The 21015-nt window shown below is 43.7% G+C and overlaps 1 protein-coding gene across 1 annotated transcript in view; it reads right to left on the reverse strand.

The window, feature by feature from the left end:
• The window catches only part of LOC126253085 (cell death abnormality protein 1-like), a 195285-nt gene that overhangs the window by 142599 nt on the left and 31671 nt on the right, over window positions 1-21015 (reverse strand). The gene's annotated exons all lie outside the window — the stretch shown is intronic.

Raw genomic sequence — 21015 nt, forward strand, 5'->3', positions numbered from 1 at the left:
TAGGTTTGGGACCGCATTGTCAATTATAAAATTCCAATGTTTCGGCGACTCTTGCAAGACGCCTTCCTCAGAGTATATTGCTAATTACTGAAGCTTGCGTTTACATTCAACTACTCGTGTCGTGTGACGCATCTCAAAAGATTCTTGTTATCAGAACCTTAAAATGCTATGCACATTTGCTCTAATGAGGAAGAGATAAATGAACTTTGTCGTCCACGTCCTGTGGAACAGTTCATAAAAAAATCTCATTGTTAATAACACCGTTCTTCTTTTGGAGACTCATTTAATTTGTCTGACAATTTACAATGAATCTTTACCTATATTATCACTGACAAATAATAGCTCATGGAAAAAAAATCGCTCAATCTGTAGTTTATTAAATGCTAGGAATTCAAACAACGGGTGTATAAGCCTACAAATTTCTCATAGATGTAATGTCCTCCTAACCCAAAGGTACCCATAACTCAGGCCTACACTGCACGTAGGAGTTTTTGTACCCTAAAACCGCTCAAAAATCAAAATGGCCAAGTTACTTTAAAATCCTTTCAGAACATGTTAATCTTCAAGGTCGAAAACCTGCCCGTCTTTCGGCTATGCTTGCACCACCTTTTGCAAAGTCAGTCACAAACCAGGAGTAGTCGGAAATATATGTGCTCGTCCGTGCGGTCTTGTTTCTGACGTTTGTTTCTCCCGCTTTAGTGGTTACGTTTCGATAAAAAAACTTATTGAACATAAAATGAAAAATATGTTCTTCATCTTACATCATACTTTTGTTGTTTTACTGTTTAAACTGTACGTCTTTGTTACATCGAAATCTTAAGATTTCAATGTTTTTAGTTACTTGTCGGCTCTTATCGAGATATATTTCTTTTACGTGCATGAAATTTAGACTACAATAACGTTATCCACCTCATGCACCATTTTTTTACTCATTCAAAATGGAATGTTAAATTAGTTAAATTCTTGAAACATAGCAATTTTTCGTTTTAATCTGCTCCAGATTCTTTGGGAATACTCAAGAAATTTTCCCCAACAGCTTTTTACGATATTTTTAAGCCATTTAATGGGAAGAAAATGGATAAGTTTCCGCTCATGGAAGAAAAATTTCCAGCTAATCGAACAGATCTTTTATGTCCTGCTTCGAGGTATATCGAGTGGCAGCAACATTGATATTGATGAATTTGATGCCTTTGCTCGTGGAACTGGAAAAATGTACACAGATTTGTGTGGCTGGTATCCTATTTAACGCCTGGTGCCGACGTCATATGTAAAGCAGTTCTAGCTATAGGCCAACTGCCGGAGAAAGTATCTGAGACCCGTAGCAAGCACATACAGAAATACAGAACTATTTTGCTCGTAAATTTTGACGTGTGGATTGTAATAGTGATATACTAAACAGATTGTTACTAAAGTTCAGGCCCATTTTTAAGTTGTACTAGCCCAAGGCATCATAAAAGTGTTGAGTTGGGTTGTTTTGGGGGAGCAGACCAGACAGCGAGGTCATCGGTCTCTTTGGATTAGGGATGGATGGGGAAGGGGTACCCGTGGTCTAGGGGTAGCGTTTTTGATTCATAATCAAAACGTCTTCGGTCCCGGGTTCGATCCCCGCCACTGCCTAAATATTGATAAATAATCAGCATTGGCGGCCGAAGACTTCCGGCATAAGAAGTCAGCCTCATTCTGCCAACGGCCTTGTCAAAGAGGGCGGAGGAGCGGATTGAGGTTCAGGGCACTCTCTTGTCCTAGGGGTGGGAATCAGCAATGATCAACGACATGAGGATGCAGAAGGCAATGGAAACCACTGCATTAAAGACACGTAACGTGTATCCACAGGACATGTGGCCTGTAATTGAAGAAGTGTCATGATGATCTCTCCATTGGCAAAAGATTCCGGAATAGTCCCCCATTCGGATCTCTGGGAGGGGACTGCTAAGGGGGAGGCTACCATGAGAAAAAGATTGAATAATCAACGAAAGGACAACGTTCTACGAGTCGGGGCGTGGAATGTCAGAAGCTTGAACGTGGTAGGGACAATAGAAAATCTGAAAAGGGAAATGCAAAGGCTCAATCTAGATATAGTAGGGGTCAGTGAAGTGAAGTGGAAGGAAGACAAGGATTTCTGGTCAGATGAGTATCGAGTGATATCAACAGCAGCAGAAAATGGTATAACAGGTGTAGGATTCGTTATGAATAGGAAGGTAGGGCAGAGGTTGTGTTACTGTGAACAGTTCAGTGACCGGGTTGTTCTAATCAGAATCGACAGCAGACCAACACCGACAACGATAGTTCAGGTATACATGCCGACGTCGCAAGCTGAAGATGAACAGATAGAGAAAATGTATGAGGATATTGAAAGGGTAATGCAGTATGTAAAGGGGGACGAAAATCTAATAGTCATGGGCGACTGGAATGCAGTTGTAGGGGAAGGAGTAGAAGAAAAGGTTACAGGAGAATATGGGCTTCGGATAAGGAATGAAAGAGGAGAAAGACTAATTGAGTTCTGTAACAAGTTTCAGCTAGTAATAGCGAATACCCTGTTCAAGAATCACAAGAGGAGGAGGTATACTTGGAAAAGGCAGGGAGATACGGGAAGATTTCAATTAGATTACATCATGGTCAGACAGAGATTCCGATATCAGATACTGGACTGTAAGGCGTACCCAGGAGCAGATATAGACTCAGATCACAATATAGTAGTGATGAAGAGTAGGCTGAAGTTCAAGACATTAGTCAGGAAGAATCAATACGCAAAGAAGAGGGATACGGAAGTACTAAGGAATGACGAGATACGTTTGAAGTTCTCTAACATTATAGATACAGCAATAAGGAATAGCGCAGTAGGCAGTACAGTTGAAGAGGAATGGACATCTCTAAAAAGGGCCATCACAGAAGTTGGGAAGGAAAACGTAGGTACAAAGAAGGTAGCTGCGAAGAAACCATGGGTAACAGAAGAAATACTTCAGTTGATTGATGAAAGGAGGAAGTACAAACATGTTCCTGGAAAATCAGGAATACAGAAGTACAAGTCGCTGAGCAATGAAATAAATAGTGCAGGGAAGCTAAGAAGAAATGGCTGCAGGGAAAATGTGACGACATCGAAAAAGATACGATTGTCGGAAGGACAGACTCAGCACACAGGAAAGTCAAAACAACCTTTGGTGACATTAAAAGCAACGGTGGTAACATTAAGAGTGCAACGGGAATTCCACTGTTAAATGCAGAGAAGAGAGCAGATAGGTGGAATGAATACATTGAAAGCCTCTATGAGGGTGAAGATTTGGCGGATGTGATAGAAGAAGAAACAGCAGTCGATTTAGAAGAGATAGGGGATCCAGTATTAGAATCTGGGTCCGCAGCTCGTGGTCGTGCGGTAGCGTTCTCGCTTCCCACGCCCGGGTTCCCGGGTTCGATTCCCGGCGGGGCCAGGGATTTTCTCTGCCTCGTGATGTGTGATGTCCTTAGGTTAGTTAGGTTTAAGTAGTTCTAAGTTCTAGGGGACTGATGACCATAGCTGTTAAGTCCCATAGTGCTCAGAGCCATTTGAACCATTTTTAGAATCGGAATTTAAAAGAGCTTTGGAGGACTTATGGTCAAATAAGGCAGAAGGGATAGATAACATTCCATCAGAATTTCTAAAATAATTGGGGGAAGTGGCAACAAAACGACTATTCACGTTGGTGTGTAGAATACATGAGTCTGACGACATACCATCTGACTTTCGGAAAAGCATCATCCACACAATTCCCAAGACGGCAAGAGCTGACAAGTGCGAGAATTATTGCACAATCAGCTTAACAGCTCATGCATCGAAGCTGCTTACAAGAATAATATACAGAAGAATGGAAAAGAAAATTGAGAATGCGCTAGGTGACGACCAGTTTGGCTTTAGGAAAAGTAAAGGGACGAGAGAGGCAATTCTGACATTACGGCTAATAATGGAAGCAAGGCTAAAGAAAAATCAAGACACTTTCATAGGATTTGTCGACCTGGAAAAAGCGTTCGACAATATAAAATGGTGCAAGCTGTTCGAGATTCTGAAAAAAGTAGGGGGTAAGCTATAGGGAGAGACGGGTCATATACAATACGTACAACAACCAAGAGGGAATAATAAGAGTGGACGATCAGGAACGAAGTGCTCGTATTAAGAAAGGTGTAAGACAAGGCTCTAGACTTTCGCCCCTACTCTTCAATCTGTACGTCGAGGAAGCAATGATGGAAAGAAAATAAAGGTTCAGGAGTGGAATTAAAATACAAGGTGAAAGGATATCAATGATACGATTCGCTGATGACATTGCTATCCTGAGTGAAAGTGAAGAAGAATTAAATGATCTGCTGAACGGAATGAACAGTCTAATGAGTACACAGTATGGTTTGAGAGTAAATCGGAGAAAGACGAAGGTAATGAGAAGTAGTAGAAATGAGAACAGCGAGAAACTTAACATCAGCATTGATGGTCACGAAGTCAGTGAAGTTAAGGAATTCTGCTACCTAGGCAGTAAAATAACCAATGACGGACGGAGCAAGGAGGACATCAAAAGCAGACTCGCTATGGCAAAAAAGGCAGATAAGTCTACTAATATCAAATACCGGCCTTTATTTGAGGAAGAAATTTTTGAGGATGTACGTCTGGAGTACAGCATTGTATGGTAGTGAAACATGGACTGTGGGAAAACCGGAACAGAAGAGAATCGAAGCATTTGAGATGTGGTGCTATAGACGAATGTTGAAAATTAGGTGGACTGATAAGGTAAGGAATGAGGAGGTTCTACGCAGAATCGGAGAGGAAAGGAATATGTGGAAAACACTGATAAGGAGAAGGGACAGGATGATAGGACATCTGCTAAGGCATGAGGGAATGACTTCCATGGTACTAGAGGGAGCTGTAGAGGACAAAAACTGTAGAGGAAGACAGAGATTGGAATACGTCAAGCAAATAATTGAGGACGTAGGTTGCAAGTGCTACTCTGAGATGAAGAGGTTAGCACAGGAAAGGAATTCGTGGTGGGCCGCATCAAACCAGTCTGTAGACTGATGACAAAAAAGGGAAGGATGTCGGCCGTGCCCTTTCAAAGGAAACATCCCGGCATTTGAGGGAGCGATTTAGGGAAATCACGGAAAACCTAAATCAGGATGGCCGGACGCGGGATTGAACCGTCGTCCTCCCGAATAAGAAAAGTGTCCTATTTTTGCAAGAGCCAATCAGTGTAATGGTCGCAAGCAGCCCGACTTTACCTCTAGATGAAAATGATAGCGACGAAACTACAGGGGAAGGTAAAGATGATGAAGACGAAGATGACCAACAGTTTAAGACTGTTGTAATAGTTGGCATGTCAAGTTTTTATATTTGTTTCACTCACTGATTTTGAAATGCAATTTGTCACCAGCTCTTCTCTTTCTGGAAATATTATAACACAATTTAGCAGTTGTCCAACTGACCTCATTGTCATTTTTATATAATGGTAACCTCCTCCCACAACGATAAAAATAGCTGGTTCCTATGAGTTTTGCATGACAGCGAAGAACGATTATACAGGGTGAGTCACCTAACGTTACCGCTGGATATATTTCGTAAACCACATCAAATACTGACGAACCGATTCCACAGACCGAACGTGAGGAGAGGGGCTAGCGTAATCGTTTAATACAAACCATACAAAAATACACGGAAGTATGTTTTTAACACAAACCTACGTTTTTTTAAATGGAATCACGTTAGTTTTGTTAGCACATCTGAACATATAAACAAATACGTAATCAGTGCCGTTTGTTGCATTGTAAAATGTTAATTACATCCGGAGTATTGTAATCTAAAGTTGACGCTTTAAACCTCCGACGTTCAGTTGCGTGTTGTAACAAACACGGGCCACGGTCGGCGAGCAGCATCTGTAGGGACATGTTTACGATGACGACCGTGTTTACGAGTGTGGCTGTAGTGCACTGTTGTGGTTTGGTCTAGCTGTCGCAGTGTCCGCATGTAGCGCTTGATGCTATTGTTGTTCTGTATTCGTCTCCGCACGCAGACCAACTGTAGTACACCGTGTTACCAGACGTCTGTGATAGTGTAGTGTTGTAGGAACTGTGACCATGGTGTATTCGAATTCTGAAAAGGTGGAGATGATACTCATCTATGGCGAGTGTCGACGAAATGCAGCTGAAGCCTGAAGGGTGTATGCAGAACGATAGGCGGACAGAGAGCATCCAACGTGCCGCACATTGCAAAACATCTACCGCCAACTGTATGCAACAGGTATGGTCGTAGCACGCAAACGGGTCCGTAACAGGCCCGTCACAGGAGAAGAGAGTGCAGTTGGTGTGTTAGCTGCTGTTGCCATGAACCCACACATGAGTACACGGGACATTGCGAGAGCCGGTGGAGTGAGTCAAAGTAGTGTCATGCACATACTGCATCGTCACCGCTTTTACCCGTTTCATGTGTCGCTACATCAGCAATTACATGGTGATGACTTTAATCATCGAGTGCAATTCTGTCAATGGGCATTAACAGAGAATGCGTTGCAGTTCTACCTGTTTACCGATGAAGCGGGTTTCACAAACCACGGGGCAGTGAATCTACGGAACATGCATTACTGGTCCGTGGACAATCCTCGCTGGCTCAGACAGGTAGAGCGACAGCGACCGTGGACTGTAAATGTATGGTGCGGAATCATTGGCGACCACCTCATTGGTCCTCACTTCATTGCAGGGGCCCAAACAGCTGCAACATACATCGCGTTTCTACAGAATGATGCCGGCCGAAGTGGCCGCGCGGTTCTGGCGCTGCAGTCTGGAACCGCGGGACCGCTACGGTCGCAGGTTCGAATCCTGCCTCGGGCATGGATGTGTGTGATGTCCTTAGGTTAGTTAGGTTTAACTAGTTCTAAGTTCTAGGGGACTAATGACCTCAGCAGTTGAGTCCCATAGTGCTCAGAGCCATTTGAGCCATACAGAATGATCTGCCAACGTTGCTCGAAAATGTCCCACTGGAAACGCGTCGATGTATGTGGTATCAGCATGATGGTGCACCTGCACATTCCGCAATTAACACTAGGCTGACCCTTGACAGGATGTTCGACGGGCGTTTCATAGGACGTGGAGGACGCATAAATTGCCCAGCCCGTTCTCCTGATCTTACACCTCTGGACTTCTTTCTGTGGGGTACGTTAAAGGAGAATGTGTACCGTGATGTGTCTACAACCCCAGAGGATATGAAAAAACGTATTGTGGCAGCCTGTGGCGACATTACACCAGATGTACTGCGGCGTGTACGACATTCATTACGCCAGAGATTGCAATTGTGTGCAGCAAATAATGGCCACCACATTGAACATCTATTGGCCTGACATGTCAGGACACACTCTATTCCACTCCGTAATTGAAAACGGAAACCACGTGTGTACGTGTACCTCACCCCTCATGGTAATGTACATGTGCGTCAGTGAAAAAGACCAATAAAGAGGTGTTAGCATGTGGACGTAATGTGCTGTTCCAGTCGCTTCTGTACCTAAGGTCCATCACCGTTCCCTTTGGATCCCTACGTAATTCGGTGCTCTCCGATACACACGATCGAACAGCGGAGGAGTGGTACTCAAGCGTCAACTTTAGGTTACAATATCTCCGGATGTAATTAACATTTTACAATGCAACAAACGGCACTGATTACGTATTTGTTTATATGTTCAGATGTGCTAACAAAACTAACGGGGTTCCATTTAAAAAAAAACGTAGGTTTGTGTTAAAAAACATACTTCCGTGCATTTTTTTATGGTTTGTATTAACCAATTACACTAGGCCCTCTCCTCACGTTCGGTCTGTGGAATCGATTCGTCAGTATTTGATGTGGTTTACGAAATATATCCAGCGGTAATGTTGAACAGTACTTTCATCTTTTAACCATGTCTATCCACGTGGAAAGGATGATCGTCAGTAAACCAGTAAACCTCCATATTAACTCTAATTTCTGATTGCGATCATTTTGCGAGATACGTATGTTGGTGGGTGTAATAATGTTGCTCAGAGCATTCATTCCAGTTTGCATATTTTTTAAGTAAACATAAGATTAATATCAAACAGTGTATTTCATTTGATTCCATTGCGAAAAAAGACTTTGACCGGTTTTCGGGTGCAAAATTCTCCTACATGCAGCGCTATGTTACTGCTTGCTTCAGTCGTGGGTTGCGGCAAGAAGAAGCAGCAGTAAAGTCGGAGAAAGAGAGATGCGAAACGAGAAGCGCTGGCTAATATGGCTGGGCATACATTAGACGTGCAGATGCTGTCGCTGAACGCCTCACACAATACACTGACGCAAAACAAAAGAAAGATAACGGCAACACCAAGAAGCAGTTGTGCGACATAAACGAAAGTTGGTAGGCGTTATTCTACACTTAAAAGATGATCTCTACTTAAATTTCGCACCAGTCACATAAGTGGTTCTTATAGCGCCACTTAGAGGATGATAATCAGGTTTGCTTTAAATACAGGCTGTAACGGTAGTAAGCGTTGTTGTATGTTGTATGTTAACCGGGGACCTAGAAACGACGGAGAGGCTCCGTCCCCGCCCCAGCCGCAGTGGTCCACAACCCCACGACGACTACCACAGTCTACTTCACCCCTCCGCCACCCCACACCAAACCCATGGTTATTATGCGGCTCGGCCCCCGGTGGACCCCCCAGGGAACGTCTCACACCAGACGAGTGTAACCCCTACGTTTCCGAGGTAGAGTAATGGTGGTGTACGCGCACGTGGAGAACTTGTGTGCGCAGCAATCGCCGACATAGTGTAGCTGAGGCGGAATAAGGGGAACGAGCCCGCATTCGCCGAGGTAGATGGAAAACCGCCTAAAACCCATACACAAACTGCCCGACTCACCGGACCTCGACACAAGTCAGCCGGGCGGATTCGTGCCGGGGACCAGGCGCTCCTTCCCGCTCCGGAAACCCGTGCGTTAGACCGCTCGCCTAACCGGGCGGGCCTACTAAGCGTTAGTTACCTTTGAGACAGGACATAGTCAGTTGATGCTACTCAAGAATTCCTTGAAGGCGACAATGATGCCGTTATCAACATCACACTGAATTTGAACGAGGTCGTGTAATAGGTCTAAGAGAAGACGGATGTTCCCTGTGCGATAGTGCAGAAAGACTTGTCAGGAATGCAACCACTGTACATGATTGCTTGCTGCGGTTGACACGAGAAATTACGCTCTCAAGAAGACCGGGCTCTGGGCGGCCACATATCACTACAGAAATTGCTGCGTCTGCAGCAGAAATTTGCGCAGCAGCTGGCACCACAGTGACACAACGAACTGTTATAAATCGATTACTTCAAGGACAGCTCCGAGCTAGACGCTCTGTAGCATGCAATCCACTGACCTGAAAGCACGGCCATTTACGACTACAGTGGTGTCAAGCAAGAGCTCACTTTAGAGGAGAGTGGAGGTCTGTTGCGTTTTCTGATGAGTGATTCTGCCTCGGTGCCAGTGATGGCCGTGCGTTGGTTAGGAGATCAGTTGAGTGTCTGCAATCAACCTGTCAGCTTGCTAGACACATCGGACCTACACCGGGAGCTATTTCGTATGACAGTAGGAGCACTCTCGCGTTTATCTCAAGCTTTCTGACTGCAAATCTGTGCGTCAGTCTGGTAGACCTGTTACGCTACCATTCATGAACAGCATTGCAGGTGGTGTTTTTCATCAGGATAACGCTCACCCACATACCTCTGTTGCAACCCATCATCCTTTACGGAGTGTCGAGATGTTCTCTTGGCCTGCTCGATCACCTTATATGTCTCCAATCGACCACATATGGGACGTCATCGGACGAGAACTCCAGCGTCATCAACGAACAGCATTAGCCGTCCCTATACTGACCAGCCAAGTGCAACAGGTATGGAACTCCATCTCACAAACTGACATCCGTCACCTGTGCAGCACAATTCATGCACGTTTACATGCTGGCGTTCAATATTCTGGCCGTCACACCGGTTATTAATGTACCAGAAATTCACATCTGCAATGGCTTATCTCGCCATACATTAACCTGTGATCTTGCGATATTAACCATTTCAATATGTTACGTAGACAAACATATTCCCGAAATTTAATTACCCTACATCAATTAATTTGTGGTGTTGCGATTTTTTGCATCAGTGTAGATTCTCACCACTGGGACTGCACGGCCTGGCCACCGGCCTAGCGCTGGTGAAGGCAGCTGCTGCCTTGAACTAGGACACTGTCGGCTGGTCACGTTGAGATTTCCGGAGACACACTTTTCAGATTTTCCTTGAGCACTGGGGAGTTAGTTTCCACTCACGCCAGTTCGTGGCACAACAGACTTTCACGCTTGGGAATGCCGAGTAAACACATACAATAGCAGTGAGTGTGGGGAAGTGGGGGAGGGGGGGGGACGTGATCATCACACTGTCTTAGGAGAAATAACAGCAGCAAACCCCATTCCCACTAACCACCGGCCAGTTGACAAGGGCCCAATCTTCACAGATACACCCGAAGAAGAAAAGGGAACTTCGTGCAGTTTCCTGGTGTACTCGGAATCGGGATTGCACACCTGTTTCTGCCGCAGGAAAAATTATTTGTAGAACATTAACACCCAAAATCATTCTCATGCAGAAAATTTTGTGTAGCTTGTATCTGCATTTGAATATTATTTTTAGCTTTCCATTTTAATTTAGCTTTGCTGCAGTGCTGTCTGCTGTGCTCCACTTTAGAGAGAAAATTTTTATACCGTGGTAAGTGCAAGAATGGTTCAGGGTCATAGTCATACAGTTACGCTGTACATACAGAACATTGTCATTACACAGTTAGTCAGACTTTATCAGATCGCTTACATTCAGTTTGGAAGCTATTTTCTTGTTGTACAAAGTACATTTCAATGAACAGTGTGATATATCCGCGGGTTTCTGAGTTCTATTCTGCAAGTTACCTACTTAAATCAGCAGTGGACTTTAATTAAAGTAATTTGAATAAAGTATTCAGACAAAATTTAGAAGCTCATTCGATATTGGTTTCATTTTGGCGTATTTTCGAGATGTCGTAAATGTCCGCTGTGTCCGGCAACACATCACTGTTCACTTGACTGCGCAATACAGGGCCTAAGTAATCACATTTTTCAGTGATTAGTTTCGTGAACTTACACTCTACACGCACGCACGCGCGCGCGCACGCACACACACGCACACGCACACACACGCGCGCACACACACGCACACACACACGGAGAGAGAGAGAGTGCAGAAAAGTTACAACGTGTTAACATGATGTACATCGCGAGTTCAATGTGATAAGTTCACTCAACGTTGAATAGCATGATTTTAATCGCCTATTCTCTGCCGGAAGACGTACTGTAATTAAAACTTGTTGACAGATTAATAATATTGGACCAACCTGTACTTGAACCTGCTCCTCCACATAGAGTAAGCTCTAACCGACAGTTTGCCGGCACATCTTACAGCCCGCCTCGAAGCTCCAGTCTATCAATCTCTCCGTACTTACAGCCACTTTGTCAGACTTCATTCAAATCCTCCTGAGAGTAAACGTAGGGTGAAAAATACACTGATCAGCCAGAAAATTACCACCGACCTACTATAGATTTAAACCCGTTCAGGCAATAGCAGCGTCACCTGGCGAGGAATGACTGCTAATCACATACACGCACGGTGCATGTAGTATCAGTAAGCGTGCTGTCCGTATGTAGAATGGAACAGGTGCGTGATTTATCTGAGTTTGGCGAGGGCAGATTCTGATAGCCCGGAGGCTCGGCATGAGCATTTCGGAAACTGCACGACTTCTCGGGTGTTCGAGGAGTGCTGCGGTGTCTTCAACAGGTGGCGAAACTAAAGTGAAACCACATCCAGGCGTCGTGAGGTTGGGCGGCTACCCCTCAAGACAGATGTAATGGGCAGACCGGTAAAATAGGACAGATAGTGAACTGTGGCGGAACTAACATCAGACTTTAATGCTGGTCAGAGAACAGGTGTATCAGAACACTCGGTGCACCGAACACTCCTAACGACAGTCCTCCATAGCCGACGGTTCATGCACGTGCCAATGTAAACACCACGATATCGGCAACTACGACTGAAGTGGGCATGTGACCATCGGCACTGGATATTGTCGAAGTGGCAGAGAGTTGCGTGGTCTAATGAATCCAGGTACCTTCTTCATCATGCCGATGGGAGGGTGGGAATCCGTCGTCTTCCATGTGAATAGCTCCTCGAAACCTGTATTGAGGGACGGAGACAGACTGGCGGCGGCTCCATTATGCTCTGGGAACATTCACCTGGGCATCCACGGGTCCAGTGGAGCTCGTGCATGGCACCATGACAGCCAAGAAGTATCGCACATTAGTTGCAGACCACGTACACCACTTCATGACGATCATGTTTCCTGACGGCAGCAGCATTTTTCAGCAAGGTTATGCTCCATGTCACAACTCCAGGAGTGTGACGGAGTGGTTCGAGGAACACAGTGGCGACTTCCAGTTGATGTGCTAGCCTCCAAACTCACCAGATCTGAACCCGATCAAAAACATCTTGGATATGATTGAATGTGGCGTCAGAGCTCATCGCCCTCCTCCACGGTACTTACGGGAATTAGGTGACTTGTGCGTGCAGATGTGGCGCCAGCTCCCTTCAGTGACGTACCAAGGCCTCACTGCATCCATGCCACGATGCGTCACTCCTGTTATCCGTGCCAAACTTGGACATACCGGCTGTTAGGTAGGTGGTCATGATGTTCTGGTTGTTCAGTGTATATAACACGAAAAGTCCTTGGGTTGTGGCTAAGGCATTTTACATCGTATTCTTTAGCTGACAGGTATTGAACGAGCAATATGTGCAGGAGGTTGGAAGGAAGGAGAGTGACAAAGATAAATTGAAACTTGGAAGCAGATCGCTTAGAGATATGCCTTGCAAAAGCAAGACTTAAGGTTAGAGTTATGGCTGAAAGTTTGGATCTGTAACGAAGTTACATAGACAAATATAAATACTGTAGCTAAAAGTCATCGGCCTTTAGTATGGTTGATACGCCCATTTTATATTGTCGGAAAATCTTCATCTTTGGCTACACATTCTGCTTTGTGTCCTCAAGAACCCGCAATGTACTGTATATTACAACTTTGCGTGTACTACACTTTTTTTTGTTCAGCTCCTTCCAGTACCAGTTCAGCTGATGCAATATGTTTTAACACGAGTAGTAGTTATGTATGTTTCTGGTAGACGATTTCCACAGATATTTTTCTTCTCGTTTTCAGCCTACATCACTTCAATATTTCGTTGGATTTTTCCAGTGCTCCTTTCACTAACTGGCTTGTACTGGTAAATTATTTGCAATATTATGTTATTTCGCAATCTGTTATCTTGCTCTATTATTTTCTTTTGCAACTTCTTATTTTTCTATTTATGTAGAAAGCTGACTACGGACTTTAGACGGATATGCGGAAATCCATCTTTGAATTGAATTACTTATCCAAGGGATAAAATACTAGGTGAACATCGAACAAGGTGACTTAACGGAGTATGCTTACTCCTAGCCTAAACACAGACAGGCAGTGCGAATGTTCATAACAGTTCTGTGCGGCTGGTCCCGGCGGAGGTTCGAGTCCTCCCTCGGGCATGGGTGTGTGTGTGTTTGTCCTTAGGATAATTTAGGTTAGATAGTGTGTAAGCTTAGGGACTCATGACCTTTGCAGTTAAGTCTCATAAGATTTCACACACATTTGAACATTTTTTCATAAGTTGTTTAGCTTGCAGGAATACTGTTGCATCGTCAAATGCCATTATGTCTCCAGTATATTAGGACATGTTTTTATAAAACAGATCTGAAGATGCCCATTATAGAACGAAACCAGTGTCTGGTGACATAAAAATTTATGACCATAGAAGTGAATTAAAGGAAATATATTCTATTTTCGGGTCACCGATTCGCTGCCATGTCGCAGCTTGTGAAAAATTATAAGAAACACTCGTCAAGAAGTGTTGGAAGATTCTTTAGTTCTCTTGAGAACCTTGAAGATGAAGCTAGACTTATAACACCTTCCTCGCGTGAAATGTGCCGTCATTTTTCTAACAAAATCCATCCAAACTGGGCTAGAAATCTCTTTATGTAGGGAAACAAAGTTCTCTATCAGTGTTGTCACTGGTTTACTCGACATAAAAAAAGATAACCTTTCCAACGAGAATGTTTCTGTACTCGCATTGCTACAACTCATGGCCTGAATCCCAGTATGATAAAAGCTGCACTGTCTGACATTATACAATAATTGCAGGTAATATCGCGGGAAAACACGGTGACAGTCATAGATGAGATCATACACTCCTGGAAATGGAAAAAAGAACACATTGACACCGGTGTGTCAGACCCACCATACTTGCTCCGGACACTGCGAGAGGGCTGTACAAGCAATGATCACACGCACGGCACAGCGGACACACCAGGAACCGCGGTGTTGGCCGTCGAATGGCGCTAGCTGCGCAGCATTTGTGCACCGCCGCCGTCAGTGTCAGCCAGTTTGCCGTGGCATACGGAGCTCCATCGCAGTCTTCAACACTGGTAGCATGCCGCGACAGCGTGGACGTGAACCGTATGTGCAGTTGACGGACTTTGAGCGAGGGCGTATAGTGGGCATGCGGGAGGCCGGGTGGACGTACCGCCGAATTGCTCAACACGTGGGGCGTGAGGTCTCCACAGTACATCGATGTTGTCGCCAGTGGTCGGCGGAAGGTGCACGTGCCCGTCGACCTGGGACCGGACCGCAGCGACGCACGGATGCACGCCAAGACCGTAGGATCCTACGCAGTGCCGTACGGGACCGCACCGCCACTTCCCAGCAAATTAGGGACACTGTTGCTCCTGGGGTATCGGCGAGGACCATTCGCAACCGTCTCCATGAAGCTGGGCTACGGTCCCGCACACCGTTAGGCCGTCTTCCGCTCACGCCCCAACATCGTCTACCATTCCTAGACCGGCAAGGGAACTTGCTGTTCCAACAGGACAATGCACGTCCGCATGTATCCCGTGCCACCCAACGTGCTCTAGAAGGTGTAAGTCAACTACCCTGGCCAGCAAGATCTCCGGATCTGTCCCCCATTGAGCATGTTTGGGACTGGATGAAGCGTCGTCTCACGCGGTCTGCACGTCCAGCACGAACGCTGGTCCAACTGAGGCGCCAGGTGGAAATGGCATGGCAAGCCGTTCCACAGGACTACATCCAGCATCTCTACGATCGTCTCCATGGGAGAATAGCAGCCTGCATTGCTGCGAAAGGTGGATATACACTGTACTAGTGCCGACATTGTGCATGCTCTGTTGCCTGTGTCTATGTGCCTGTGGTTCTGTCAGTGTGATCATGTGATGTATCTGACCCCAGGAATGTGTCAATAAAGTTTCCCCTTCCTGGGACAATGAATTCACGGTGTTCTTATTTCAATTTCCAGGAGTGTATTTTGCAAGCTGACTCTCATTTCTGTTTGTTTCTCAAAATTGTAGTAAGTCTTCATCTACACATGTGTATGGTGGAGAGTAATTGTTATTACTAGTAGACTCTTTCCGTCCTACTCCAGTCACGGATGAAGCCATGGAAAAGGGACCGTGTAATACGCCTGCGCAAGCCCGCTAATCCCTCTTATCTTACTCTGAGTCGCCAGGCGGGATACGCGCAGTCCAACATTCTTCTGTGAATACAGTTTCTCTACGTTTACACAAGAGTGTTTCACGAGAATAACATATCTTATCTTCCGTAGATTCCCATTCAAGGTCCCTGAGAATCTCTGTTAGACTTTCTTGTCACTATACAGAACTGTTGCGATCCGAAAAGAGCGTCTCCGAAACCGTTGTGCTTCTTTTGTCGTACTTATTTCACATACTGAACAGGGCTTTAAAAGTGGCCACCATAGTGTGTTGCATATGATTACCTCTAAAGATGCTCTGCTCTTTCCCAGATACTTTGCAACAAACGGAAGTATTTAATTCGCCTTACATGCTACTGACAAGGAGACCGCGCCTGCTCGTCATGACTGAATTGGTCCAGATTTATGTTATACGCATGGCTTGGGCAGAAATGAAAGTGACAGAAGTGGGAACTCTAGATGGCCAAGCGTTTATAAAACAGAAAGAGCATTTTTGGCACGAGTCGTGCGTGGCATGATCCATTTATGTCAGCGTAGTTTACAGATGGTTGAAGTGATGGATATAGCAAAAATTTACTAATACCAGTATTGCTGGCCCCTGTTTTGATCACAGTCGAGTTAGAGACCTGAAGGAGGGGTAGTATAACTCTGAAACTGATTGCCAAGTAAAATAAGGTTGGAAACTAGACTGCTGAAAGATGACTAATTTGACATACTGTGTCGAACAGCCGAGTCCACAACCATCTCTAAAAAGATGGACACAGCGGTTGGCGCAAAGGAAAAAGCACAGAATGTCAATCAGCGGATCTAGGGCCCAACTCCCCGTGCGGAAACTTTTTTTATTCTCAAATTTTAAGTTACTTACACTGCAGATATATCAAAAAATGAACAAAGTATCCTGCTCGAATAGAGTGCAATTTGATATAACGTTTCCAGGAGAATCGTAGAAACGTACAACAATCGCATAGAAATATTTTACACCGAATAGTTACAGCGGATTAACTATTCGTTGCACATTTTTTACATGATTCTGACGCCTTCGGAAATACCACTTTTGATTGTTACGATGATTTGGAAATGGGTCTCGGCCCGAAATTAGTCATCGAGTGAATAAAAAAAAATTGCAACTTTGGACTGGTTTTTCTTTGTACTCTTAACAGAAGTTGCTGACCCACAGCTATTCCAGCATGCTTGCGACTATTGCACGGATATCAAATGCTGTGCATGAAACCTACAATAATTCATAGTCAGACGCTGATTAAAGTTCTGTTAGAAAACTGCATGGAGTTCTGGTCAAATGTAAAACAATGGACGAATCCAATCCTTCCATTAAGTCTCTTATAGATAAATTTGATGTTGCAACTAAACATAACAGAGAGAAATCTGAAATATAAACTCCACATTTAAAAATGTATTGACGTATGAGAATGCAACGAATACGTATTTCCAGTACACATATGACGAGAACTTTCTACAGTTTCCTGACAGTATTTTCACCTGCGTCTGATTAGGAATTATTGTAGGTTTCATGCACAGCATTTGTTACAAGTGCAATAGTCGACTTTCCACCCCAATTTCCCTTTTTTTTTTTTTTCTTAGCGAGTAGGTGGCTGTCATTGCTTTCGTAAAATTCTCCGAATGGTTCCACTAGCGCAAGGCGGATCTCTGCCGTCTCACATTACGTATGGCACATATCCTTAGCCCGTGTTGTGTGATGTTATTGTTGTTTTTGAACTAAATGTTTTTAATTCGCCATTTGTGTTGTAAGTAGGGTGTTTAGGTTATTTTATTGGTAACGCCACGTAGCGCTCTGTATGAAAATCACTGGCTGTGCTGTGTGCAGTCTGTGGCTGCTTTGCATTGTTGTAATACTCGCCATTGTAGTGTTGGGCAGCGGCAGCTGGATGTGAACAGCGCGTAGCGTTGCGCAGTTGGTGAGCCGCCAGCAGTGGTTGATGTGGGGAGAGAAATGGCGGAGTTTTGAAATTTGTAAGACTGGATGTCATGAACTGCTATGTATATTATGATTTTTCAACACTATTAACGTAAATACATTGTTTGTTCTCTATTAAAATCTTTCATTTGCTAACTATGCCTATCAGTAGTTAGTGCCTTCCGTAGTTTGAATCTTTTATTTAGCTGGCAGTAGTGGCGCTCGCTGTATTGCAGTAGTTCGAGTAACGAAGATTTGTGTGACGTAAGTGATTTGTGAAAGGTATAGGTTAATGTTAGTCAGGGCCATTCTTTTGTAGGGATTATTGAAAGTCAGATTTCGTTGCGCTAAAAATATTGGGTGTCAGTAATTTTTCAAAGGGGACGTTTTATATGTCGACCCTTAGTTGATGACACCTCACTGGAATCTTCAGATTTTTTCTTGTAGTTTGTGTAATTAGTGTAGCTTTAGTTTATTGCTAGCGCGTAATTGTAGAGAGAATCTCCTTTGTAGTTGCAGTCTTTCATTGTTGTACGGTAAAGCAGTTGTGGCATGCATGTAAATTTGAACCAAGTATTTCGCAGCTGCGCTTGCAATTAACGAGATATCATTTTCAATGCTATGTTAATGTGTTTTCTTATTGTGCTCTTCAAATTGTGCTTTTCTGTGTTGTCGTGTGAAATATTGTGACAATAATGGCGTGTGAAAAACCTAATACTAGGCTCGAAAGTAAACTGAGAAATGACAGTGAAGACGAAAGCAGTGTGTTAGCGCCACCGTGTAATGAATTAACTAATGTTCAAAGTAGTAATTTGTTAATTGTGCATAGGGAAACGGAGCGGGCGGCAAACAATGGTGTAGACAGTGAAACAATTAGTGAACAGGGAAGCATTATCGATCGATCGGTCGGCAACAGCCCGCCTCAGGAATCGTGAATGACAGGACACAATTTTGCAACTACTGCAGATTCAGGTTTTGGGTCCTCACCGTTTTCTCAAATAAGTCAAGACACATTTTCTGCTTGTCAAAATGTGAATGTTGCCGGTGCAACTTCACTGCCGAAAAGCACTGAGGAACATGTTTCAGACACCAGTGCATTGTTATTACAGTTAATGCAACAAATGGGACAAAGGCTCCAAAGTTAGACACAATGGAACAAAATCTTCAAAAGTTAGACACCACACTTGAACAAACAAGTGAAGATTTAACTACTGAGTTACATAACATTGAATTAAAATGTCAAAAAGTCTGTAATGACGTAAAACCACAAATTTGTGAGCATTTTCAACCTATTTTTTCGCGGCATGAAAATGCAATTCAGAATCACGAAGCAGCTATAAAAGAACTGCAAACCATTGTTCATGAAAATCACGACACCTCGCAAGCTAAAATTGACTCAGTTGCATCTATCGATTCGGTTACGCAACTTGCAAAAACTTAGGAAAACTTAAAGGACACAGTAGATACTCTGAAACTTGGTTCAGAAAAACACACTGAGGAAATAAGAACACTATCGGAGAAAGTAGCCGAACTTTCGGATCAGTTCACTAACTTATCTACTAAGGTAGATGATGATCTGAATGACACAAGAGCTGTAGCCATCACTGACACAGAAGAGTATGAACAAATCAGGAAATTCAAACAAAATCAGAATCAAATAAATACGCAACACCAAAGAGAAATCCGGGAAGTACAAGATCAGCTGACACAGGTAATACAAGAATTACGTATTTCAGAGGACACTCGCGCCCCAATACCGGAAGAGGGACATAGAAATACGGAAAAGACACAAAATAATAACACAGGGCACTTCGGAAATTATGAAAGAAATTGGCAAGGTGCACCGAATTTTAAAATGGAACCGCCGAAACGACGTAACAATGACCGATATGCGACTCGCCGACATGATGATTTTGACTATAAGCTGTTCATTACTACACGTAAATTTAAAACATTTAAGAATTCTGGCAACGACATTCATCCACAAGCGTGGCTCCATCAATTCTCTCATTGTTTTCCTCCCAACTTGTCATTAGAGCACAGATTAGAATTTATGTGTGGCTATTTAAAGAATGAACCAGCTGTAAGAATGCGATCGGTCATTCACGATTGCCACAGTGAAGGAGAATTTTATCATGCCTTCCTCTCAGAATATTGGTCTCAAACTACACAAGACCGAGTAAAACATAGCATCATAATGATGAAACATTTCGAACAATCTGAATTTTCCAGTCTTGTGAAATATTTTGAAGACATGTTTCACAAGAATCAGTACCTGTCAAACCCATACAGCCCCTCAGAACTCATCCGCATTTGCTTAATCAAATTACCTGAACATTTACGACATATTATTTTGGCAGGACGTTGCAAAGACGACATTGAAGCTTTTCAGGGAATGTTACAAGAGCTGGAAATTGACACTGACAATCGCGGAACGCGAAAACAGGTGCACAACAATTACTGGTCACATCCGTCACAATTCTGCGATGACAGAAATAATAACTGGACACGACAAGGCTATTCTTACAACGCAAATTTTGACCAAAACAGACACCACCCACATGACAACCACTGGCAGAGTAATAGTTACAGAGAAAGATCGCATTTCCAGAACTATTATTATCAAGGGAGACAGAATAACTTCAGACGCAACGGTCCACCAGGCAGTGATAATTCAGGGAGAAATTCTCCACCATTTAACCGACAAGAAAGAAACTACAGGAGCTACCGACATGACGACAGACCTGAATTTCATCAGAACTGGCGGGTTTCAAACAGGGCTGGCCCCTCTCGGCAATCCCAATAACGACGCACGCCAACAAAGGGATAGCAGACAATGTCTCGCACCGCAGGCAGCCACGTGCGCCGGCTGGCTTAGAGAAAAATAACATACACACTATCCTTCAGAAAAATTTGAGCATTCTTTACCGACGTACCATATACCACATGATAATTCCGTTGAAGCTGGAGCTCTACATAGTAGGAAGAGTAAAGGCTTGCACCAAATTCCACATGTAAAACCGTTTCTTGAGAGATAATCTGCTTTTTAACTTAGTCTTTGCCATAAAATTTTTCACTTCACGTTACTAGTATTCTTTGTCACACTTAGAAACTTAACATGCAACTATGTTTTAAAATTAACTACCCAGTCTAGAACCTAGGGAACATATTTAGACAATAATTACGAATGCATTGTTATAGTGAACAGACGACACAGTGTTACTGTGTGTGTACATTCTTGCTTGTTAGTTGCAAGATTACGTAAAGTCTACAAGACTTACATACTTAGAACATATACTGGTACTGCTAATGAGATTTTAACGCAACATTTTGGTTTACTTGAAAATACATTCTGGATTTAAAGTTCTTTCTGTGAGATACCAGATGACACAGTGGTTAGTTTATGTGACAGCTACACGATTTTATCACGACGCTACTAATGAGTGAC

Source organism: Schistocerca nitens, chromosome 1, assembly GCF_023898315.1.
Source record: "Schistocerca nitens isolate TAMUIC-IGC-003100 chromosome 1, iqSchNite1.1, whole genome shotgun sequence".
NCBI classification, from domain to species: Eukaryota; Metazoa; Arthropoda; class Insecta; order Orthoptera; family Acrididae; genus Schistocerca; species Schistocerca nitens.